This window comes from Panthera onca, chromosome C1, assembly GCF_046562875.1.
Source record: "Panthera onca isolate mPanOnc1 chromosome C1, mPanOnc1 haplotype 2, whole genome shotgun sequence".
Lineage (NCBI taxonomy): Eukaryota > Metazoa > Chordata > Mammalia > Carnivora > Felidae > Panthera > Panthera onca.
This window is the reverse complement of record NC_138346.1, coordinates 180,276,290-180,303,019: the sequence shown is the minus strand read 5'-3', so window position 1 is coordinate 180,303,019 and position 26,730 is coordinate 180,276,290. Positions and strand designations below refer to the sequence as shown.

Genomic DNA, 26,730 nt, shown 5'->3' with positions numbered 1-26,730 from the left:
TGGGTAAGTGAGTCTTTCTCAGAGCTGTGCTGCACTCACAGAAATTCTTACCCGATCCTCTTTCCCCCCTCTTCTTTTACAGGTGCCAGACTTTTCTGCCTATTTCTGTACCCTTCACCCTTTATCTCTCCCACACATTATTCCCAGTAAATAGCCTACATTTCTAGCTCTGTCTTGGAATCTGATTCCCAAAGAATCCAACTGACAAATACCCCTCACTACCATATGTACCTGTTTTTATTCTCATATTGTTATTCTTTATGTCTGCAATTATGTATGAAATATCCATACTCAGATGGGAAGCCAGTTCATCTTCTTGGGCACTAAATCTCATCCATTCTCATATTCTCAAGAATGTTGCTCCAGAAATTCTCCTCTGCATCTCCTATATTGATTTCTGTCTTTATTGGATCATACCCATTAGCATACAAGTAGGTAGGAGGAAATTCGTCTCTCTCTGTTCTCCTTCCTTTCTTTCTTGAACCCATTTCCCCCCTATATCTGTCTACTAAAGTGGTTCTTGTCAGAGACACATGAATTCTATGTACTAAAAACAGTGGTCTATTCTCAGTCGTCATTTTTCTTGAACATTTGACACCACTGATCATTCCTTTTCCCCTTAAAACACTTCACTTGCCTTACAGGATACTACTCTTTCTTGGTTCTTTTTCTACCTTGTTTGCTACTCTTTCTGTCTTCTTTGCTTGTTTCACTTTATCTTCCTGATCTCTAAATATTGGGATATCCCAAGCTCATCCTTGAATCTCCTTAACTCACTCCTTAAGGGATTTCACCCAGCTTCATGGGGCTTTAAGTATTACCTGTAGGCTGATGATTCCTGAATTTATATCTCTTAAGCAGACTCACATTCAATGACTCTTTGACATTTGGATTTCTAATAATAATATCTGACTTAACATTTAACAGTTATGCCTTTGATTTCTGTGCCCACTTCCACCACCAAAATGCTCCTTCCTTGTTCTCTATCTCAATAATTCCATCCTCTAGTCATTTGGGTCAAAAACCTTGGAGCCATTCTTGTTTACTCTCCTCATGTCCCATGTCTAATCCATCACTACGGTGAGTTTTGCCTTCAAAATGGATCTGAGCATTTCTCATTACCTCCACTACTGTCACCTGCTTCTGCCTTTGTTCCACTATAGTCTGTTTTTTAATGTTTATTTATTTATTTTGAAAGAGAGAGCATGCGTGTACAAGCAAGCAGGGGAAGGGCAGGGAGAGAGAGGGAGAGAGAATCCCAAGCAGGCTCCGTGGTGTCAGTGCAGAGCCTGATGCGGGGCTTGATCTCCCACAAATCGTGAGATCATGACCTGAGCCAAAATCAAGAGTTGACCCTTAACCAACAGAGCCACCCAGGCGCCCCTAACTATAGCCTTTTTATTCCTATCATCTTTTACAACACAGCAGTCAAAGTAATATTTTAAACTGTGAGCCAGTTTACATCACTCCTTAGCTAAAACTGTTTCCAATCACTCCCCATTTTACTCAGGGATATGAACCTAACGATTCTCATTGTCTGTCACTCAGCTCTAATCACACTGGGCTTCTTACTCATGAGTAAACAAATTATGCTTCTACTTCAGGGACTTTGCATTTGCCGTTCTTTCTACCTAGTTTTTCTTCCCCAGGTATCTTCATGGCTTGATCCTTCCTCCAAGTCTCTTGGATGTTGTTTACTCAATGAAGCCTCTCCTGACAACCTCTATAAGAAAAGAGCAAAACTCTCACAGCCTTCTCTATTGCTTTATTGTTTTCCATAGCTTATTTTACCATCTCCCACATATGTATTGACTTATTTATATGTTTCTTGTTGGTCTCCCCTAACTGAAATGTAAGCCCAATGGTGACAGAAACTTCTCTGTTTTATTTCACTAACACAACTTTATAACCTATAACAGTGCTTTGAACAGGCACTCAACAAATATTTGTCAAGTGAACGTATGGTTTAATAATAATGGGTATCATATATTGAGCACTTACTATATGCCAGGAACTTATAAGGTAGTTGCTATCATCATTCCCAAATTATAGATGAGAAAACTGAGGATCAGAAAGGTTAAATAACTTGCTCAAGGTCATATAGCTAGTAAGTGATGGAGCCTGGATTTGAACCTCAGCAATCTAGCTCCAAAATTAATGCTCTTGGGATGCCTAGGTGGCTCAGTCAGTTAAATGTCCAGCTCTTGATTTCAGCTCAGGTCATGATCTCCAGGTTCATGGGATGGAGCACTGCTTCAGCCTCTGTGCTGACAGCACAGAGCCTGCTTGCGATTCTCTCTCTCCCTCTCTCTGTGTCTCTGCCCCTCCCCTGCTTGTGCACACACACATGTGCACACACTCTGTCTCTCAAAATAAAAATTAAAAAAATAAAAAAACAAAACTCATACTCTTAACCAATATGTAATATCGCCTCAAAACATTATTAGATGATAACAAAACATTATTAGATTATAACCTCTAGGCAAAACTAGACTAAAAAGTGTAAAAGGGCTTAATAGATTTTTATTTTTCCATGATGACTACTTCAATGCTTCTTTGGAAATATTAAGTATGAAAGTTCTCTCAAAAAGTTTTTTAAGCATGAGTTTAATCTGCCTACTGGGTAATCAAACCTGCCACTGGCCACAAACCTGCTTGAATAGACCTTCTTGCAGAATAAGGGAGTCATGAATCCATTGTCCCAATTATTACTCTACCCATAAAACAGTTCTAGGAGAGCAGGAAAGCTGGGGAGCAGCTCTAACACCTTCCTTCTTTCTCCAAAGCATTCATCAGAAATGGGCTTAGCAGCCACCTTCTAGATCACCACACTGTTAGCAGGGAGTATGACACAGAAGGAGTGTCAGTTCTAACTCAATAAGTTTAAGGCTGTGTGTGACCTTGGCTGTTTATATATATTCTCAGAATTTCAGTTCCTAGAGCTGAAAAATGGGAATAATGTCTGTCTCATTAGGTGATTTTGATGGCTAAGTGGGATAACTTTTGGAAAGTTCTCCTGTACAAAGTTGTGAATGTCCAATGAATATATGAGCTCTTTCCTTCCCCCTCTTCTCAGGGCCATGTGACCAGCAAATGAGATAATGACTATTAGGCTGATCTTGCAAATGCAAAGAACACTGTACAACTGAGGAGTCAGACATCTGGAATTCAGGGTAGGGGAATATCTTACTTTTCTTATTCCCCAGGTCTTATTTCCAGTCTCCTCAGCAAACTTCATCATTTGTAAGAAAGAAAATATCCAAGATGCTGCCTGATTTTACCTGTTGAAATGAAAACAGTGGGATTAGAATGAGGTTAAAAATCTTAAAAATTCACTTGGGGGCCTTGCTAAAATGCAGATTCTCAGACCATGGACCCAAAGATTTTAATCAATAATTGAGGCAGAATGAGGGAATACAAAGGTGATTAATAATACGGAGCATCCAGAATGTTGTACCACCTTAGTTGATCCACTCTAGAAAGAAGTTCATTTACTATTTCCCAAGATTCTGTGTCCCTCAAACCTCTGACCACTATTTTAGAAGATTATAATGAAATTTTCATTACTCTGCTAGGCTCCAAATTGCTGCCCAGTGGCTCTTGCCCCAGCTCAGATTGACAGCATCTACCTCTGATGCCACTTAGAAATGCCCTTTTTAAGCTTCTCTCCTTAATATAATAAGAAACATTAAGAGAACATAAGGAAAAGAAAAGGTTTTTCAAGAAGTATGGGCAGAATTTAGATTCTTTACCATATTTCTCTCTTTTCTTTTTTTTCTTTCTTTTTTTTTTTTTTTTTTTAGAGAGAGAAAGAGAGAGAAAGCACATGTACGAAAGCAGGGGAGGGGAAAAGGAAGAGGGAGAGAGAGATTCTTAAGCAGGCTCCACACCCAGCGCAGAATCTGACAGAGGGGATGTGGGGGGGAGGGTGTGGGGGGAGTGGGAGCTCGATCCCGTGACCATGAGATCATGACCTGAGCTGAAATCAAGAGTCAGATGCTTAACCTACTGAGCCACCCAGGCACCGCTCTACTTTCTTAAAATAACATATTTAGTATTTGTAATTAAAGGAAAAAGTGAATTAAGTCAATGGCATATAATAAGTCCAGTGTTTGTTGATTTAATGATATAGGAACAGAATACAAAGAGCACAAATCATGGGTCAGACAGACCAGCTCAACCACATACTAGCTGTATGACTTTGGGCAAGTTACTCAACTCCCCTGGGCCTCTTCCCTCTTAAGTAAAATATTGAGAATAACTCCCTTGCAGTGTTGTAATGAGAATTCAAAATAATATATGTAGGGGCACCTGGGTGACTCAGTTGGTTAAGCATCTGACTCCTGATATGGGCTCAGGTCACGATCTCACGGTTTGTGAGTTTGAGCCCCCCATATGGCTTACTGCTGTCAGCACAGAGCCTGCTTTAGATCTGTCTCTTTCTCTCTTTGCCCTTCTCTTGCTCACATTCTCTCTCTCAAAAATAAAAATAAAACATTAAAAAATAAATAAATAAACTTAAAAAAATATTTGTAAAGCACAATATCTGGCAGTTAATAGTCACTCAATAAATGACAACAATTATCACAACTTTTCAATATCTGGATATGTTTCAGAAGGAGCAAAAAGAGAGTCATTCTGTATTTTTTTAAGCTTATTTATTTATTTATTTATTTATTTATTTATTGTGAGAGAGAGAACACTTGTACGCACACCAGGGCAGAGCAGAGAGAAAGAGAGGAAGAAGGCAAATCCTAAGCATGTTCCATGCTGTCAGCACAGAGCCCAGCATGGGGCTGGATCTCAGGGACTGAGCCATGTAGATGCCTCTGTATTTTTTTTTTTTTACTTTAGCAGTATGTTAAATAAATCAACAAGTTAATTGTGTGGGAGCAGTTGTGTGACCAAAAAGAAAGTTCACGGCATAAGTTATGTGTCCCTCCTCCAAGGCTTGAAAAAAGTTTTATTTTCTTTAAATGAGAAGACTTTTGTTTGGTTTATATAATCCTACCAACCCTGCCTCCAACAGAAGAATGAAGGACAAAATAGCCACTTTGAATAGAGATTGTTATTTTACTGGGAGCCATGATTTAGTCGGTTTTAATAATTCCTTCTACAACTTTAAGATATTTTTTTTATCTTTGGGATTTTTTTTTTCTCTTTTGAGTTGGAGATTTTTTTTCTCTTTTGAATCATCAGCAGTCTTGGTTAGAGAACTGGTCATTTATTGGCTCTTCCATTTTCCTTATTCCAACAAAAAATGTTCCTAATCTTCTCTGTTCTCTTCAGTGCCCCCTTACTCCCATCCCCCTCACACTAAACTCTTGGTTCTGCATTCAGCTAAAAATCAGCACATGAGGGCTAGTTCTGCTTCCTAAAACTTACTAGTGCAGTGATCTTGGTCTATAAACATCCTCTCTATTCCTCCATGTTATCATCTGAAAAATAGAAGAAAATAGACCTTACGTGCTTTCTTCACACAGTTCTCAAAAAGAAACATAAAAAGCTTCTGCACAGCAAAGGAAACAATCACAAAACTAAGAGGCAACAGACAGAATGGGAGAAGATGTTTGCAAATGACATATCAGATAAAGGGTTAGTACCCAAAATCTATAAAGAACTTAGCAAACTCAACACCCAAAAAAATCAAGTAATCCAGTGAAGAAATGAGCAGAAGACATGAATAGACACTTTTTCAAAGAAGACATCCAGATGGCAAACAGACACATGAAAAGATGCTCAATATTGCTCATCATCAGGGAAATACAAATCAAAACCACAATGAGATACCACTTCACACAGGTCAGAATTGCTAAAAGTAAAAACTCAAGAAACAGATGTTAGTGAGGATGTGGAGAAAGGAGAACCCTTTTGCACTGTTTGTGGTAATGCAAACTGGCACAGCCACTCTGGAAAACAGTGTGTAGGTTCCTCAAAAAATTAAAAATAGAACTACCCTATGGCCCAGCAATTGCACTACTAGGAATTTATCCAAAGCATCCAAAGGATTCGAAGGGGCACGTGCACCCTAATGTTTATAGCAGAGCTATCAACAATAGCCATGTTATGGAAAGGGCCCAAACGTCCATCAACTGATGAATGGGTCAAGAAGATGTGGTATACACACACACACAGACACACAGACACACACACACACACACACACACACACACACTGGAATACTACTCAGCAGTGAAAAAGTATGAAATCCTGCCATTTGCAACAACGTGGATGGAGCTGGAGGGTATTATACTAAGTGAAATAAGTCAGTCAGAGAAAGACAGATATATGATTTCACTCAGATATGGAATTTGAGAAACTTAACAGATGAACATAGGAGAAGGGAAGGAAAAATAAGATAAAAACAGAGAACCATAAAAGACTTAAATACAGAGAACAAACTGAGGGTTGATAGGGTTGTGGGGGTGGGGGTGGGTTAAATGGGTGGTGGGCACTAAGGAGGACGCTTGTTGGGATAAGCCCTGGGTGTTACATATAAGTGATGAATCACTGGATTCTACTCCTAAAGCCAAGACTACACTGTATGTTAACTAACTTGACAATAAAGTAAATAAAAATAAAAATAAATAAATAAATAAATAAATAACAAGAGAAGAAAAGAAAAGAAAAGAAATAGAATACATAAGAAAACATTTTGTTAGACTGTAAACGCTGAAAAGCTCACTGAAAGCTACCTGTTTCCCGTGCTATCCCAGTTGAATCATAAAACGGAAAGAGGGTAGGTTTGGGCACTTTATTAGCTATAGTCAATAAATTAGCTTGTCAAGTCAATAAATTAGCTTGACAAGTCAAGTCACCTCTTGAGCCCTCTGCTTCCTCGTAAGAAAAAGGGAGACCTCACAGACCATATGACTTAAGAAATATCAGCCTGCGGGGTGCCTGGGTGGCTCAGTCAGTTAAACGTCTGACTTCAGCTCAGGTCATGATCTCACTGTTTGTAAGTTTGAGCCCCACATCGGGCTCTGTGATGATCTCAGTGCCTGGAGCCTGCTTTGGATTCTGTGTCTCCCTCTCTCTCTGCCCCTTCCCCCCACCCCTCACACTCTATGTCTCTCTCAAAAAATAAACTAAATTAAAAAAAAAAAGAAATATCAACATGCTTTGCATTGTGGCAAAGCTATACTCACTGCTTTTTTGTGTCATTATTCCTTCAAAGATCATAAAGAGTCCCAAAAGTAAGAGAAAGAATTTTCTTCCTTTGTGGCCATCTCCCCTCAGCCTCTGTCCTAATGAAAGAATGTAACCACTTCTGTCTAAACAACAACAATAATAACAAAAGCAAGGTGATAGTGTATGGATGTGTCAGAACAGAGGGCAGGAAGGGTGAGGGATCAGGCAGGGAAATTAACCAGTTTTCTAGGCTAGGACCCACCAGGAGGACAGCTGGGCTCACAGAGCATCTGAAGGCTGGAAACCCTGATAGGGACAGGGCAGGTAAGGGAGTTCCCACCTATAGGCATGCTGAGAGTCACTAGGTTTTTACAGTAAGGTGTAGGGACCCTATGGTAAACTGGATGTGTCCAGCTGGTTAAGTGTGTAAGGTGAAGTAGGATGTGGGAGTATCAGACCGAATTAGAACTTAGAAGGAAAGGATGCCTGCAAGGGTGATGTCAGCATCATACAGAACTGTGTCACAAGAAAAACAATAATATAAAAAGATAATGCTGGAGTTTTAGAAATCTAGTCTCTCAGGCTTTACCCAGACTTGATGGATCAGAATCTGCATTTTAATAAGATCCTCTAGTGATTCATATGCACATTAAAGTGCGAGAAGCATTCCTTCAGCGTGATTTAAATTCAAAAATAGAAGGTTTGCCTGCTTGGAGAGGTTGATAGAACTCAGAACTATTAGTGCCTCAGTTAAGCATCTGACTCTTGGTTTCTGCTCAGGTCATGATCTTACAGTTTGTGAGTTCAAGCCCTGCATCAGGCTTTGAGCTGACAGCGCAGAGCCTGCTTGAGATTCTCTCCCTCCCTCTCTTTCTGCCCCTCCCCTGCTCTTTCTCTCTCTCTCTCAAAATAAATAAATAAACATTTAAAAAAATAACTAAATACATTTTTATAGATGAACAAATACATAGTTTTAAATGTATACTTTAATGTTTTCAGTGAAAAAACCCAATAGATTTTAAGAAAACAATCAAATTAGGCATATAAACATGACCACATATTTACACAAGATATAGAAAGTTCCCATTATTTATTAAAAAGAGAAAACTGAGCGGTCCCTGAGTGGCTCAGTTGGTTGAGTGTCCAACTCTTGATATCGGTTCAGGTCGTGATCTCACTGTTTGCGAGATGGAATCCCTGTGTCGGTGTGGATCCTGCTTGGGATCCTCTCTCTCCCTTTCTCTGTGTCTCTGCCCCTCCCCTGCTCTCGCACTCTCTCTCAAAATAAATAAATATTTTTTAAAAAGAGAGAGAGGGGCGCCTGGGTGCCTCAATTGGTTAAGCATCCGACTTCAGTTCAGGTCATGATCTCACAGTCCGTGAGCTGGAGCCCCATGTCGGGCTCTGTGCTGACAGCTCAGAGCCTGGAGCCTGCTTCAGATTCTGTCTCCCTCTCTCTCTGCCCCTCCCCCACTCATGCTCTGTCTCTCTCTGTCTCTCAAAAATGAATAAACGTTAAAAAAATTAAAAATAAATAAAAATAAAATAAAAACAGAAAGAGAAAACTGTAAAAAAGAGATAACAATGGCAACTTGTGCAAAGTGTATCTACATTCTTCATATAGGAAAGGAAGGAAAGAACAACATGTGTCCCTTGGTTCTTTCCTTCCTTTCTTCCTCCTTCCTTCCTTCCTTCTTTCCTTCCTTCCTTCCTTCATCCTTCCCTCCTGCCCTCATGTCCATATCTCTTGAAACCCTACAGTGTGTGTGTAGTAATTTACATACATCATCTCCTTGCACTTCCACGCCAGTCTCACTGAGCTAGGAAACCAAGAAAGTGGAAATAAATAAAGTGGAAAATAACTAAACCAAGAAAGCTTCATAGAGGCAGTGTCTTGTCCAAGAACCCTTTGGCAGCCCTGTACTGTAGAAATCACTGGTCAGAGACAGATTTCCCTGGCTATGGAAACTTCCATGATACACTCCAAGACAAGTGGCTGTAGTTTCTAGAGGCTCTATTGTATAGTGGGTTATAATCAATAAACGTTTTGTTTGATTCCTGTCTCTACCACACACTAGCTGTGTGCTCTTGGACACATCACTTGACATTTCTGAGTCTCAATTCTGTCAAATGTAAAATGGTATAAGAAGAGACAATAATACATTACATAGTTATGAGAATTAAAAGAAGCAATATAGGTAAAGCATTGACCCCAGTCCTGTATTTACCAAAAGTGAATTCCCTTCCTCTCCAAAGGAATTCCAAGACTATGTAGATTTCAAGGTTTTGTTTTTTTTATAGATTGCAGTTTTTCAGAGGCCTCCTGGGCTAAGGCCTTCATTCTGGAGCTGGCTCTTGAGGCACTCTTTTCTCCTGGGTTGGGAAAGAATCCTCCCCATCTTCAATAACTGGTCTCAAAGGAAGAGAGAGAGAGAGAACAACTCTATGAAGACCTGAGTATATGAGCCCTCCAATCAGAACCAGGAAAGATGACTGGCAGAGAGAAAAAGACTAGGTCAAGAATTGTCATCATGGCTGGGCCAATCACACCCAACATCTATTTGGGGATTTTAATATTTCAAGATTTTACCACATCTCTGATGATTCCCTTTTACAGCCAAAAAACACCCTCAAGAATCATGCAGGACCTTGGGGGCGCCTGGGTGGCTTGGTCGGTTAGGCATCCAACTTCGGCTCAGGTCATGATCTCACGGTCCGTGAGTTCGATTCCCGTGTCGGACTCTGTGCTGACAGCTCAGAGCCTGGAGCCTGTTTCAGATTCTGTGTCTCCCTCTCTCTGACCCTCCCCCGTTCATGCTCTGTCTCTCTCTGTCTCAAAAATAAATAAACGTTAAAAAAAAATTAAAAAAAAAAAAAAAAGAATCATGCGGGACCAGTAGGGCAGTGTAAAGTTTTGGAACCCTGAATCTGGCCTCAGAAAGATCTGCACTCAAATCTCAGCTTTTCTTTTTACCAAATGTGTCTTCAGGCAAATTATTTATCTTTTCCAAACCTCAGTGTTCACTTTTAGAAATGGGAGATTTCATAGTGAGAATTAAGTGGCATTTGCAAAGTCTTTAATATGGTGCTTGGTACATGGTAGGGACTCAGTACATTTTAGCTATTATGATTTTCAGGATGAATATAATTAGCCCTGTTTTAAAGATGAGCAGTTTGAGGGTTAGAAAGATCAAGATTCATTCAAGTCTTGTGATTTCCAGCCTGGAACTCCACTTTGTGAAAACTTTAGAGGCAATGTTGATCATTGGCTCTGAGCTCTGAGAACTTTACCTGCCAAAGGTCCAGGCCAGAAACATTGATGTTATAATAGTGACAAATGGTGGGATCAGGCTTATATTTAGCGTTATCTATTCCTGGATGAATCCACTACCCCTGTTAACTGGGATTGTCAGCGATCTCAGGTTTCCATTGTTCCTAAGCAAAAAACCAAAGAGTGCACATGGCATTAATATTTTTCCATTCTTCTCATGCAATCAGAAAGACCAATTTATAAAGACAGTTGTATTTATACAACTTATAAAGACAGTAGGATTCCTGTAGCATCTTTCCCTTTCCTCAAGCTAATGAATGAGACTCTTCCAAGTTCTCCTTTTACCCAGAGGGTAGAACAAGGTGGCAGAGACCCATTCTAAGCCTGGTTCCATCTCTGTGCATAAGTTTGTTCATGACATTAAGAAAATGTAGCTTCACAGGGAACACCATCTAAGACTTTGGCACTTGGGCCATTCTCTTCCTAGTATATGACACAGGAAACTGTGGCCCAATAAAATCATCAGTTCTGTCAAACTGATGTATCAGTTTGATGCAAACTGCTTGCCACAGTTATATCTCTGGACTATTTGATAGCCAATCCTTTTAGTTTCTTCTCACTTCTGACATGAGGTCAGGAGTTGGTCCTTAAAGAGAAGTTCTCCATCCTCACCCCCAACACCTTTGGCTTATTCATATCCCACCTTTCTCTTTCAGGATCAGTTCTGAGACTTCCAGTTCCTGACCTCAGACCCATTTTCTGTTTTGACCATGTTTCTTTGGCTGCTTTCCACCATTGTGGACAAACCCCTTGTCTAGGGCTGCCTAGATCTCTCCCTCCCAGCATTGACCTTTACCAGACCACCAGGTAGGCACTGCCCTGAGAACAGGGCCTAGATGAGGCTACAGTCTTATGGGGAGTGGGGGTGGGGGTGGTGGTGAGGAGAAAACCGCAGGATCTTAGAGTTTCTGTTTTGTAAATTATACCTTACATCTCTCTCTTCTGTCTTATTTCTCATACCTGTTGCAAGGAAAGGCCCCCTTCACTTTATACTTCAGGTTTGGCGTCAGAGGCCCTTCCCATTCCCCATCCACTACCTCATTCCAGTCATCTGGCTTCTTGGCATTTCGGTCTGGGATGTACTCAAAGTCCTTCCAGTTCTAAAACAAAATGTTCCTTCTTTAGGACAGGTGAATGGGCTGGGATAAAACTGGGGTCCCTACAGTCAGGCTAGACCTGACTCCCTAACCCTGCCAACCTCCTGTCCTTACCCCTATGAAAGCCCAGCTCAAGATTCTTCAAACAAATCCAATACAGGAGAGAAAAAGCCTTTAAGCAACTCTCGCTCTTCCTCAAGTTGTCACTATCACTTTGACATTGAATACTTCAAGCTCAAATAAGTTGGAAATTTCCATTCTATCTGACCCTCTCCCTCCTCGATCATGTGTCCCTATGGTCAGAATAAGTCTTCTAGCCTGTATCACTCTTTCTGAAGACCCCCCTTGGTGATCTGCTTTGTACCCAGAATGCTCCCAGACCTGTACCAGTCTTCCCTTTTACTCCAGGCCTCTTCTATTTACCAAGACAAAACTCCAAGTCACAAACAACCTACCCTGACTTTCATATTTCTTCTGTTGTGGAGCCTCCAAAATTTTGTTTTATCTACCTAGCAGGTCATCTTGGTGCTGACCATTTGCCCAGACTGACTGAAAGCTTCAATGCTAAGCCAACTAGACCCTGTCATTCAGTAACATTGCAACTGGGAAAGTTCTCTAGTTCCTCAGCTGTCTCAGCCACTTTTTGATTCCTGAGATGTAATAGTCAACATCCCATCATGAGGGCTATAGTCTTCATAGATCCCTGCCTATCTAACTGCTTTCCCTCTTCTCTAATTTTACTCAGCAGGGAGCACAGAGACCTGTAGCCTCTCCCCTCTCCCCCAGGCCTTGAGCCAACCCTGATTATATCAGGTACATGGTCCTCAACAGGAGTGAGGGTCTGTGGTTAGTCTTGCTGCTCTAAGCCTGCTTACTGCACCTGGAAGAAGACTCACCCCTAATTTTCCTGTGGTGCCAAAGGCACAGACACAGCCTGCTCACCTGTCTTAATTCCCTGACTATGCTTCCCTCCCATGAGACTGGATCCCTTTGCTAAATCATCCTACACACAGCTGAGCCACTGCCCACCTCTCTGCAGGCCTCTTCTTAGGAGTTCCAGCCACTGGGTCCCATGTTGCTCCTTGTTTAACCCTAAACGTCTTTTCTGCATGAGAATGAATCTGCTCTGACCTGTGGAGAACCGACAAAATAGCTAAGGCCCTCCATGACCTGGCTCCAACAAACCTTTCCAAGTTCATCTCCCACCAGTCTTCACCTTGAAATTTATGCTCCCAAAATAGTAAACTGCTGCTTTCAATTCTTTTATGTAGCCATGTTGCTTTCCACCTAATTTTTGTGCCTCTGCTCCTGCTGTTCTCTGGGTCTGGAATATCTTCCCTCTAGCCCAATTTCCCACTTCCCTTGCTCTAATAAATTCAGTGTTGAAATCCAGTACATTTTAACATATAAATCCTGTATATTAAAAGAACTTACTATTTTCTAATCACTATATTATGTGTGTTAGCTCATTTAATCCTCACAACCACCTTCACACGTAGGTATTATAATAATCCCTGTTTGTGAAATTGACTTTCATAGCAGTTACATTCCTTGCCCAAATGTAACTGCAAGTAGGTAGGAGTCTCACAGTTAGTAAAGGGTGGAGCTCAGATTTCAATCCATATCTGTATGACTGCAGTCTATGTTTCCGACCCCTAGGTTAACCCAATCACTCAAGCATTGCCTCCTCCTTCCAAGACCACCACCCGAACCCTATCACAGGCTAGGTTAGGAGCCTCTTTTGGGCTCCACAGGATTTGGGCTTCCCTGACTCTTAGCACTAATTACACAGTGTGACCTCTGTCTGTGTACTTGTCTGCAAACTCCACTAGATTCTGAATACCAGGAGGATTCTCAATCCCTGGATTGTGCTATTCATAACTATATCCAGGAGAGCTTTGCAGTGAGTGATAAGAAATCAGTGAATATATTCCACACACTCCCCATATCAATAACTCTGGAGTCAGAGATCCAGATTCAAATCCTGGTGCTAATGTAGGTATATTTGCCAAGTCACTTCATTTTCTACGTGTTGTCTGTTTCCTTATCTATAACAGAGATCAGAGCACACTGTTCACAGAGGCTGTCAGAAGGATCAATAGAGTCTTAACAAATGTAAGTTGCTTCCCTCTTTCCTCCACACCTCTTTGGATACCAATATTTAGCTGGATACCTCTTGGAGTGATTAATGCCCAGTTTCTGCTTCTCTTCCCAGCTTTCTTCTCCCAGGCCCATAGCTGACATCTCCATCTGTTTCCCAGCCAAACACTGTCTAACCTCAGGTTTCTTATCTTTAGGACCCTCTATTTGCAGATGTTCATCCCATTTCCTTGGTTTCCAGGCATAGAGGTCTTTTATCTTCTTGGGAGACAGGAAGTCTCAGTCAACTTCCAGACCCCCAGCAGCCACTTGCTAGTTGTTGTTGATTTTGACCTCATAAGTAGCATTGGGTGAATGATCAAAGTGTATAGTTGAGTATCTTTATTGATCTAGAAAGAGGATAGGGAATATTTCAGCTCCACTATTGGACATCTTTGGACCTCAAGCATTAAATGCACCACCTAAAACAGTTCCTGAATGCCATCCCCCAAATATACACAAACATATTTCACCACACCCCTCCTCCCATTTCTATGATTAATTCAGTAGAGACTCTGGATCTTTTTCTCCTAAGTACATACTTCTTTGGCTCCCCTGACCCCCATCCTTCAGCTCCATCGCAGTTCTGGTCATTCTCTGATGTTTTCTGTTTTTCTGTCTGTGCCCCTTGACTATAAGCTTTTCAAAAGCAGAGGTCATGTCTGACTCATCTGCTGTGTTAACAGCTTCCAGCACAAGGCCTACCCCAGAGGAGGACTTCAGGGAGCCCTTGCACATACAGTCCTTTCACAGTCCTGCTAGCAAAGGCCTTGAGCCTGAACATAATTTCTCCAGTGACTCAGGTCCTATGGGCTTCTCTAGACCCAATTTCTGCCTCTCCCCCGCACTCTGGTTGTGCTGAGTTACTTACAGTACCACTCTTTCTCAGGTATTTTTTAATTTTCTCATGTGATTGCCTCTTCCAGGGATTAAATCCTCCCTAAAATTGTCACACTCTTTCACAAGACCAATTCATGCTCATCTTTCAAAACTCAGCACAGGCAAGACCTCTAGGAAACATTTCCTAAGGCTCCAGGTTGTGTAGAGGGCTTCTTCTGTGCTTCCCCAGACTCTGATCATACTAGGTAGTCCTCTCCTTTTCTTGATTCATACCTTCACTGGACTGTGAGTTCTGTGAGGTCAGAGGCCATGTCTGGGGCTCACTTTATCCCCACCCCAAGTCCCAATACAGAGTTGGAATTTGGTGAATGCCGATTGAGATGCTAAAGAAATCCAGCTACTATCCTCCAGCTAACCTAGATCTCTCTAATCTAATGCTACTAAGACAAGCCCATCACTCATATTTTAGCTTAGTACCCGCCACCTTGCCCATCCCTTCAATATTTAGCAGGGCAACAGGGCCATGCCAAACGTTCTTCCAAGAGAGGACCTTATCTAACTTCCTTTCAGAAGTCAGGCTCCTATGTGAACTTCTGTAATCTATAGCACTTCTCTATATTTTCTGATAGTATTTAATTTATAGGGTTTTTGTAAAGGTTAAGTGAGATAACACATATAAAATGCTTATCCTTCCCCCTAGGCTGAAGACCTGCCCACATACTTACCCTGAATTTGATGGTCTTGTTGTTCTCATGCTATTTCCCTTGATAATGAAGGATGACCTGCACTTTGTTGTTGCCAAAGCCACAGGATGTCAGGGCCTAGAAATTAAACCCTAATACATGGTGTCACATCATTTTTAGGCAGTTTGCCTGGTCTGAGGCTAAGACAGACATAGCTAATATATTAATCAGGGCCCCAGCAAGAAACAAAGAGCACACTCAAATTTAGTATTACTTGAGGAGAATTTAATAAAAGGACTATTTACAAAGATAGGGGACCTTGATAAGGCATAAAGAATAGTGCTGTGCTGTGGGCTGGCAACAGAAGGGCTATTCCTACCCTTATCCCTGAAGGGGCAAAGAGTAAGAGTGATTACCAGAGCCTGGAAGAAAGACTCCTGTGGGGAGGGTGGCTGGAGGGAAGCTGTGACTTTCAGTTGAGAGCCACAACTCTCTTTCCTCCCTCTGATCTACTGCCAGGACTTCCATTGACCAAACCCAACCAGAAAATCCCTCCTGTGCCAGGAACCTTATACCATATCATTTAGTTCTTGTGACAAGCATGTGTTACTATCTCCACTCTTAGCTGGGAAAATTGTGGCTTAGAAAATTTAAGTAACTCACCCAAAGTCAAAGAGCTAATAAGTAGCATTGCTGGGATTAAACCCAAGCCTACTAAGAAATAGAGCCTGGGGTTTTTTCTGCTTTGTGAAAACTTTAGAGGCAATTGTTGATCAGTGGCTCTGAGCCTGGAGAGCTTAATGTGACAAAGGTCCAAGAATAGGTTTTAACCTAGTTTTTCAACCTCACTCCCCATGTTCTTCTTGACTATCCTAAACACACACACACACGTACGTGCGTGTGCAAAGTGCTCTAGCCACACTGGTTTCATCGGTTTTCTACTTGCATTTCAATTTCATGCCTCTGAGCTTTTGTATAGCTTCCTTTGTCCTCATTATATTTCCCCCACCTCCTTCTCTGCCTATTAACATCTAACTCATTCTTCAAAGAACAATTAATACCCCATCCAAAAAGCCCCCCCAGTTGGACTGAGTCATGCCATCTTTGTAGTCTCATAGCACCTCATCAATATCTTTTTAAAAATATGTCTTGGAGCAGCTGGGTGGCTCAGTCAGTTGAACAACCAACTCTTGATTTCCACTCAGGTCATGATCTCACAGTTGTGGGATTAAGCCCAGCATCGGGTTCTGCACTGGGTGTGGAGCCTGCTTGAGATTCTCTCTCTGCCCCTCCCCTGATCACGTGCATGAGCACACTCTCTCTCAAAAAGAAGTAAATGGATAAACAAATAAATAAATAAATAGAAAATATGTCTTTCATTCTGCCTTTTAAAAAAAATTATTCACATGCTTGCTTCCCCACCAAATAGAAGGCAAAAATATGGAGTAGAAAAAAGCACAGGCTTTAATCTGGATAGATTGGGTTTGAATTCTGACTTCCCACTTACTCACCTTGGGCAAATTTCTTGCCTCTGTTTCCTCATCTGTAAAATGGAGCTATTAACAGCTGAAACTGCTTTGGTTGTTTGAGCATCAAATAAATAATATTCATATGAAAAAAATCACATTTGAAAAAGTATTTCCATTTTCCTTACTACAACCATCTCATACATAAACATATATAAACTCCTTGTAAGGAGGGTGGATTCTGACAAAAAGAGAAATGGGCGAAGACACATTCAGGCACCCAGAGTGCTATATTGTTCTATGCATGCAAGAGCTTGAAAGATGAGGGAGAAAGAGTTGGTGGGGGAGGGGTGCAAATAAAAAAAGGGAAAGAGGCTGAAGAGGAAAATTTTGGCAAAAGCTTGAAGCAAGAAATCTGAAACTCCCTGGGAAAAGAAAGAAATTTTTAGGGAAAATTTTAAGAAAATTTTGCTGTATGACATGTGGCATAATGCTTGCCTCTGACTTTGTGCAAAACGTTTGGTAAAATCCACATTCCTCATCAGTGCTTTGGGAGTTGGATTAGCTTTTATTGTTGTTTGTTGGTTTAAAATTTTTTTTAATGTTTATTTATTTTTGAGAGAGAGACAGACAGAGTGTGAGCAGGGGAGGGGCTGAGAGAGAGGGAGACACAGTATCTGAAGCAGATTCCAGACCCTGAGCTGTCAGCACATAGCCCAATGTGGGGCTTAAACCCACGAACCACGAGATCATGATGAAGTTGGTCGCTTAACCAACTGAGCCACCCAAGCACCCCTGTTTGTTGGTTTTTAAATCTCAACCATCATTCAAGATTGGAGCTAAGTAAGAGCTGGACTCCTCCAAGGAAGCCTAGTGACATATTTGAGGTTACAGATGCAATACTCTGGACTCATTATGGATGCTTAATAAAGATGATTTATATGACCTCTTGGGCCTTCTCTCATCAAGGGCAGGAATCGCTTTCAAAGCAAAGCCATATTGTAGTAGGTGCATTTGAGGGTGTCTACACAGTTTATGGTTCCTTTCTCCCTTTTTGAGAACTGGGGAATGTATCTCTGTATTGCAGCCTTGTTAATAACCATGTGACTCTCTACCTCTTTTGTCTATTTATATTAACATTTAAGCTTAAGGTCGCTTTTTTCAGGTCATTGAAAAGTCTTACTGTGTAGGAAGGTGGATTAGAAATTTCCTTTTTCAGGTCAATCTGAGCCTCTTCAACAATTACAGTGCCTCTCATTAAGACCTCATGTGGCTTATAGTGACCACTATCAGAGAGCTTACAAGCATGATGTAATGATCAGATTCTGAATGCCTATCCTCCTGGTTCAGGGTATCAGGAAAGAGTTTTGTATACCTGCCACCACAATCAATGCCTTGCTCATGTTTTACTGAAAACTGAACCACCAAGGTCTCATTCTCATTGCTAAATGGCTTAAACCTGGTTGAAAGCGCATAAAACTTGGCATCTTCGTTGGTCTGGAGACCCGGGAGCAGAGAGCACAAAATCTTTAGGCTTAAGTACTCAAAGAGCAGCCAGAGAGACCCAGTACTTGGTATCACCAATCTTTGGTACTTTCTTACATACCTACTATGTGCCAGGTGCTATCCTGGACACATTACCTTATTCAAGCCTCAGAAGAACCCTGCAAAATAGGTATTATCTCTACTTTACAAATTAGAAATCTGAGTCACAGGGAGTGAAGTGACCTGGCTAAGCCCTCATGGCTAATAAGGAACTAAACTAGGATTTTAATCCATGTTTGTCTGATTCTTTCTTCGCCTTATACCATTCTGTCTTTAATGCTCAAGAGATAAATACTGTTCTGCAGCTTTACGAAACAAGGCCCTGTTTATCCCAAGAAGCACAGAATATTTCTAGTCTATGTACATTATCTTATAGATGAGGAAACCAAGCCCCAGAGAGGAAAATTATTTATCCAGATCACACAGTCACAAACAACAGAAGCCAAGTCTCCTGACTTCCAAGCCAGTGGTCTTTCCATTATTCCATGCTGCTGCCCAGCTTACTGGTTTTGTCTCTGTCACTTAAATTCTCGAAGTCTCAGTTTCCTCATCAGAAAATGTGGATAATTATTCCTACCTCATAGGGATCCCATGAAATTCATATGGGTAAGAGATGTGAGAAGCACTTTGTACATTGTCAACATAAAATGCAAGGGGCTATCATCATTCATGCTTAGAGAGGGTCCTTCCTTCATGATTCCACAGCTCTCTGCACGTCCCTGGGTCACACTAAGTTGCAACTAGGTTTATTTCAGTCTCTTTGAATAGTTTTTAAGCTGCTGAAGAGAAGGGAAATCTTCATATTCCTGGAATCTAGGCCAAGGCCTAGCATAGAAGAGATGTTCAATAAATATGTGTTAAATTGCACAGAAGAATCACAGGTGCTGATTCAGCTATCTCTGGAGCATTTATTGCATACTAGTCTCTGTGCTAAACACTTTCATGTCTGATATTGCATTAGGAACTGTGTATTTTAGAGAGTATGCTTACTTCACTAAAGACCTCAAGTGAGGCCAGAGAAGACTTCAGGGCGAGGGAGTGGGCCAAAGGGAAAGAGTATTGAACCCATAAGCAGAAGACCAAGCTCTGAATCTCTGCTCTACCAGATCCTGCTATGTAGTCCAATGCAATCCCCTCCATCCTTGCTGAACCTCATTTGTACCTAAGAGCCCTTCTGGACAACCAAAGGGAACCTAATGCACTTGAGTGGAATGAGATCTGAGGAGCAACAAATCAGAAATCAAACTGAGAGGAGGTGGGTGGCTGTGCAGACTGCCCCCAGAGCCACCAAGAAGCAGGCGTCCCACGAGTCTCTCAATCTCCAATTCTCTCTCCTTTGGAAGCAATTCTTCAGAGTGGATTTAAATGAGACTTTAAATGCTCAAGTCAGTTTGTAATGTTCTCCTTTAATAAACATGAAAATGAGATTCATAACAGTAGCCAGGAGAGAGAAGATGGGAAGTTACTCCAGGGGACAATCAATGGATTCTATTTATAGGATAAAAGCTTTCTCAGGCAAAAACCCTTGCCTTGTAGACTTTGCCCTTAGAGCTCCCCCTTCCTTCATAATATTTTTTGGCTCTTACAGCAGTTCTGCCTAATGAGCATGGCAGGTGATGATTATCATCTCCATTTAACATCAAGGCTCAGAGAAGTGAAAAGACTTGCCCAAATTATGCAGTTAGTGAGTCATAGGAGTTAGCCCTCAGTCTGTCTGCTCCACTCTCCTTTGCACCAAGCTGCTCTAGGGGAAAGCAACATTTGAAGGTTATACAGCATTTTTTCCTGTTTCAATTGCAGTGTTATATTTAAAAAACTCAGGGTGGAGAAAGCAGGGTAGCCCAGCAGTAATTAACCCAGTCCTGGAGTCAGACCTAGAATCAGATCACAGCTCTGCCTCTCGCCAGCTGTGTATATAGCTTTGGGCAAATTACCCATCCTCTCTGGGGCCCCTCTGCAAAACTGGGAACATAACAGTAACCATCTCATGAAGTTGTTAGGAAGATTAATGGGGATAATGTGCCTAAGGGCTTAGCTTTGAATATCTGTTATTTAATAAATGGACATTATTATTTTGTGGACAGTTCCTTCTTCTCCACCTGCTAATTTTTTATTCTAAGAGAAATGAATTGATAATTATGAATAAAAACAATTACATGAAAGTCAGAACTTTTTCCCAATTAGTATATTCCTGAATTCCAGCATTCACCTTTATCCTCTTCTGTCTCTATAAAATTTTCCTGCTGTAAACTGAAATTACCATAATCAAGCCTATGTTTAAATTATACCCATTGTTTTTTCCACCCACCAATGGGGGAAAGAAGAAAAGCAACATATAGAAATTATTTGTGTTTTCTTAAAGACAATAAGATGCAACTAAGGCTGACCAAGCCTACAGGAACAGTAAGGGAATATCATGGGATAACTCCAATATTCCTGAAAACCCCTTTACTATCTGATGCCTAAATTCTACCATTTGTTTTTTTTTTTTAATGTTTATTTACTTTTAAGAGAGAGAGGGAGAGAGAGAGAGAAGGGGAGGAGCAGAGAGAAAAGGAGACAAAAAATCCCAAGCAGGCTCCACGTTGCCTAGAAAGCTCAATATGGTGCTCAAATTCACAAACCATGAGATCATGACCTGAGCTGAAGTCAGACACTTAACAACTGAGCTACCCAGACGCCCCTAAACTCTACCATTTGTGCCCTACTGTGTGGAGTGGCTTGACTACTAAATATTTGAGCCACTTACACATTAATGCGCCACCCTACCCTCCTCTATGAGAGTTAAGTCTTAAAAACCATCATGGCAATGTATGATTGGTTGAAAGACTTCAGGGATTCTCTTAACAATAGATGGAAAAAATATGGGTAGGGGAATAAGTCCTTATGCATATTTATGTCTAGTAAGATAAAATAATAAAATCAACTCACCAAGAGATTAGCAATACCATTTTATACTTCTTGAATTAGTAATGATGATATTAAACAATCAATTTCCATTTACCTTTTTTTTATTGCTTAAAATTTTTAGACTCTCCCTTGCAGTTTTGAGGAGATGCTGATAAATTTGTTTTGCTTTGGCATAGATGGCATACAGACATCTTTTTAAGAGCTGGCACTCCATGCAAACATTCAGTACCCTTCTGATTTTAGGCTTCAGAGTTGCTGACTCCCACTTCCTGGGCCCACCATGGTCCCAGAGTCACAGGGCAATTTGGCAGCCTGTGATGGAAAAGGCCTTGGGTGTAGCCTTTATTTCATCTCCTCCCTGCAGCTAAATGGATATTTCTCAAATTCCACTACCCAGTATGTCGGGTTATTGCCTGAGCTCTGCCCATGAAAACCCTACTTCAACTCACATCCAGTAAGACCACGCTGAACTGGCTCTGTCAGCTCCTGTTACTCAAGCCTGACAGCTCACCTCCTCCCCTCATGAGGCTCAGGGGGTGAGTTTGCTTTCTACGGTCTTGCCTCCTCTCCCAAGATCTCAGCATTAGACAGGACAAGACATATCAGTGACCACCTTACCCACCACTCCTGACATCGGGCCTCCCATTGTTCATCCAAAGAAGGATAAGGACTGATACCAAAGTTAAAAGATTTGTTATTGTGTGTTTGGCCCTTATGTGGGTCCCTAAAAATTTCACCTCATTTACTCCCATGGATAATGCTATGAAAAGGTACTATTAGTTGCATTTTGTGTCTACTAAGTGGAGGACTTGACATGTGAACTCATTTGTCTGACTTCAAACCTGGCCTTTCTTCTGGAAAAAGAGGGAGCTACAGGGAAAAGTGCTATGAAGAACAAAAAGTTGTATAATCATAATAACAACTAACAGCAGTCATATGTCAAGCATGGTGCTGAGTGCTTTACATGCATTATCTCACTGCATTCTCATAATAGCTCTGAGACAAACGTGCTATTTTTCCCCATTCAAATGATAAGAAAAGTAAAGCTAGGAAACCTATCCAAGAGGCCAGTTTGTAAGTAAGTGGGCAAGCCAGGTTCAGACGCAGGCCTCTATAATGCCAAAATCTTTACTTTTAACCCCTATACTATAAGGCTTCCCATGAGGTGATGTGTGTGAAAAGCCCTTTATAGCCTAGAATGCACAGCAAAGGTAAGAGTCATAGTACTTTACAGTTTGTAATTAATGAAGTTATTTGTGTATAATTGGAGTAATGTCTGTCTTCCCCAGACACCAACATGCTGGTAAGTTCCATAACTGTTTTACTTACCATTGTGCCCCAGTATCTCTCATAAAGTTAATTGCCAAAATATTTGTTGAATGACTGAATGGATGTATGTATGATCTTAACTTTTGCCTATGCCATAAGATTCTCAGCTTTACAAATGGATAGATTCATTTATTAATCCATTTGACAAATGTTAATTGAATTTAACAAGTATGCAGAAACAGTTGTACAACTTTGATCTTGAACTTTATGGTAAGAGAGGTTAGGGCAGAACTCAGAATTGTTTATGGCTAATTATTTTTCTGGGTGAACAGTATTGATATAAATCAAACCTGACACAATTTAAGATGTCCCCAAATAAGGAGCCTTTCTTGTTAGGAGAATAATGTCCTGTGGTTAATAAAGTCCTACTTTAATGTTTTATATTTTTCCTCTTAGCATCATAACATCTTAACATCAGAGAATGCTCAAGCCAGAATGACTGTTGGTGGTCATTTCATCTGACCTCCTCATATTACAGGCAGGGAAACTAAAGCCCAGAGAAGGAAGTGACTTGCTTATAGACAAAAAGTTGTCAGTTGCAGAGTTGTGATTAGAACCTAGTTCTTCTGCACTTTGGTTCTGGGTTCATTATTCCTTCACTCAACAAATACATATTTTTAAAAAATGTTTTAAGGTTTATTTGAGAGAGAGAGAGAGAGCACAAGCAGGTGAGGGGCAGAGAGAAGGAGAGACAGGATCCCAAGCACAGAGCTCAGATACGGGGCTAAAACCCATGAATCATGAGATCACGACCTGTGCCAAGATCAAGAATTGGACGCTTAGACAACTGCACCAGCCAGGCGCCCCTCAACAAATATTTCTTGAGCACTCACTTTGTGCAAGGCATTAGGCACAAAGGCATGGATCTCCTAGGTTCTCTTTAGGGTCTCAGAGTCTGGTAGAAAATATAGACAAGTAGACAGTTACAACACAGTGTGGTAAGGACAGTGATAGAAGGAAGCACAGGGCAATGAAATTCAAAAAAACACTGAATGCCCTCCAAAGTCAGAGTGAACTTCAGAGAAGGCATACCTGAAGAAGTGAGAATGGAAAAGGCAGAAAAGATGAGGAGTGGGTGTTCCAAATAGAATGACTTGCACATGAAAAGGCCCAGAGGCATCAAACAGCACAGTGTTTCAAGGGAAATGCAAACAGTACTCTATAGTTTTTGGGGAACAGGAGAGGAAAGTAAATAGGGACCAGCTCAAAGAGAGATCTTATTGAGAACAGGAGAGCATTGTATCAACCTCGAGTATATGCTACTATCTTTTCTCCTCTGATAAATCTTTCCTTCACATTGGTCAAATACTGTATGTCCCCAGAGATCCAATCAATAAAAAGTAATAGATGTTTGGAAGCTGGTACATCTAGCTGATGAATGCACATAATCATACCCAAGTCTATAGAAATATAGGACCAAGGAGGCCATATAACATGATTCCTATGTCAAATGAACTTATATCCACATTGCACCTCCCACCGTGTTTGGCTTGTAATGTAGCTCAAATCCAAAGACTGGGCTAGGGACTCATCTCCACCTATAGCTTTAGCAGTATCTTTAACCTCTCTGAGATTGAGTTGCTTCATCTATGGGAAGAGATTATCTAATTTATTGAGATTCTGGGAGAATCAAATAAAATAGAATGTAACACAGTGTCAGGCACATTGTAAGTGCTCAATACATACTACCTGAAACTGAATCTGTACATATGTGTATATGTATACAAAGATACAACATCAAAGGTAAAGAGAGAGAAATATTTTTTAGCCTTGAAGGTAAGCCTTGTACCTTCCCCAACACCTAGTCCTGAGCTTGGGACACAATAGGTCCTTTAGAAAATGCTTGTGTAATTACATGAAAATACACATTTGCTGCATTTATTCAACATAATCAGACTGCATTTTGCAAAAGAGAATTTGCTAGACAAAACTAAAGCTTATTTCTTCAGGTGCCAACATTTTATATATCATTTTCAATGGAAAATTTTTGTAAACATTATAAAAGACTCTGACCTCTTACGTACAGAATCTTAAAATGTAAAGTTCCTTGAAGACTCAAACCCTACATTAGGTTGTAATGTACAGCAGAGGTGTGGGTTTGTTTTGAAAATTTTCTGTCTCCATTGTTCTTGTTCTGCCGTGAACACTCACTTCTCCCTGAGGTCAATGTGTTTGCCTCTAGCAATCTACCCAGTGAGATCAGTGGACCTACATCCCTGCTTACCTGCCTGCCAGCTTATCTGCCCACTTCCTTTCCTTTCTTTTTACTGGCCAGTCTATCCGCATGTTTGTTACATAGACCACAGTCACTCAAATATTTATCAACTGATAAAACGCCTTGTGGTATAATGAACAGCACTGGATAACAATCTGAGCCTTCCCCCCTATTTCTGTATGTGACTTGAGCCAATCCCTTTTCTGAATCTGTGTTCTCATCTATAAATAAGGTTTATATTTAAACTCTTCAAAGAAGGGGATACTGAATACATAGTAGCTGCTCAATGTTTATTGAATAACCGATTGGCATGAGGACCAAATTAAATAAGATAATAATAATTAAGATAATTGCTATTATTGTGATTGTTAATAATTATTAAAAATAATTATTTTGGGGCACCTGGATGGCTCAATCGGTTAAGCATCCAACTCTTGATTTTGGCTCATCTCATGATCTCATGGTTGGTGGGTTTAAGCCCCCCATCAGGCTCTGCACTGACAGTGTGGGGCCTCCTTGGGATTCTCTCTCTCACCTTCTCTCTCTGCCCTCCCCCACTCATGCTCCCTCTCTCTTTCTCAAAAATAAATAAACATAGGGGTGCCTGGGTGGCTCAGTCAGTTAAGCATCCGACTTTGGCTCAGGTCATGATCTCACAGTTTGCAGGTTTGAGCCCCACATCCGGCTCTGTGCTGACAGCTCAGAGCCTGAAGCCTACTTGGGATTCTGTGGCTCCCTCTCTCCTTGCCCCTCCCATGCTCATGCTCTGTCTCTCTCTCTTTCTCAAAAATAAAATAAACATTAAAATAAATAAATAAGCATTTAAAAAATTTTATAAAAAGGCACCTGGGTGACTCAGTCAGCTGACAGTCAGACTTCAGCTCAGGTCATGATCTCATGGTTTGTGAGTTCAAGTCCAGCATTGGGCTCATTGCTGTCAGTGCAGAGCCTGCTTCAGATCCTCTGTCCTCCTCTCTCTCTCTCTCTCTGCCCCTTTGCTACTCAGGCATTCATGCACTCTCTCTCACTCTCAAAAATAAATAAATGTTAAAAAACATTTTTTTAAATAATTATTTTTGCTCTCACTGAATGGGTACTACTAGTAGGTCCTTCATTTATTTTATGGGTTGTCATTTCTAATCAACTATATCCTAGGAAGCACATAACCAAGTCTATCAAGAAAGGAGCAATAAATGAGAGCCTAAATGCTTGAAGTAAAAGACAATACAAGTCATTCAGTTAAATATTTACAGAGCTCCTGTACTGTCGCAGTGCAAGTGCTAGACATCAAAGTACTAATAAGACACAATTCCTCAAGCCCTCTAGCCCTCAAGGAGCTCACAGTCTAATAAGAAAGGCAAATAAAGTGTCTGTTTTTCTCATTTTATATTTCGTGATTTTTCAAAGCAAAATAATTTATGGTAGCAGCAAATAAACAGTAAAAACACTATAATCTACCTCACAGACATGACCACTGTCAGCATTCTGATATATTTCCTTCCAGCCTTTTTGTTGTTTTGTGTGTTAACAATGGCCCCTGCTCCCACCTCCACATCTCTGCAGCCCCTGCAGAGATCCTTACCATCAGTTTGCACTTGAGACCTGGAAAGGCCAGCTGGATCAGGCCTCTTTGGTTTGGGCATCTGTCCAGAGTGATTCTTCCTCAGGCCAAGCATGTCCAAGTATCCACAATTGGCAGATGGACCCAATCGTGTATCAGCTGGAGGCCTGAGCAGCAGGCTGCTCCTCAGCCCTCTGAGCTGTCCTCCGTGGGTGTGAGCCAGCTGGGCACAGAGGCCCTTTGTCTCAGAATGTCTCTTCGGCCAAGTTTTCATGGTCAAGTCTGAGAGTTGACAGAATTAACATTCACACACACCCAACCCCCTTGTGACTTCTGCATCATTTAGATCCTCATCTGCATTCCAGTTTCTTTCTGCCTGATTTTGTGCTTTTACAAATGGCACTGCCATTGCCTTCGCCCTCCCCTCACACTTATTTGTATCACTAATTCAGGGATTCTCCAATTCAATCAATCAACATTTCT

The 26,730-nt window shown here is 41.0% G+C and overlaps 1 pseudogene; it reads right to left on the bottom strand.

Moving 5' to 3' along the window:
* Window positions 1-1,627: 1,627 nt before the first annotated feature.
* LOC144617037 (calreticulin-like) lies at window positions 1,628-26,521 on the bottom strand (annotated as a pseudogene).
* Between the last annotated feature and the right edge of the window lie 209 nt (window positions 26,522-26,730).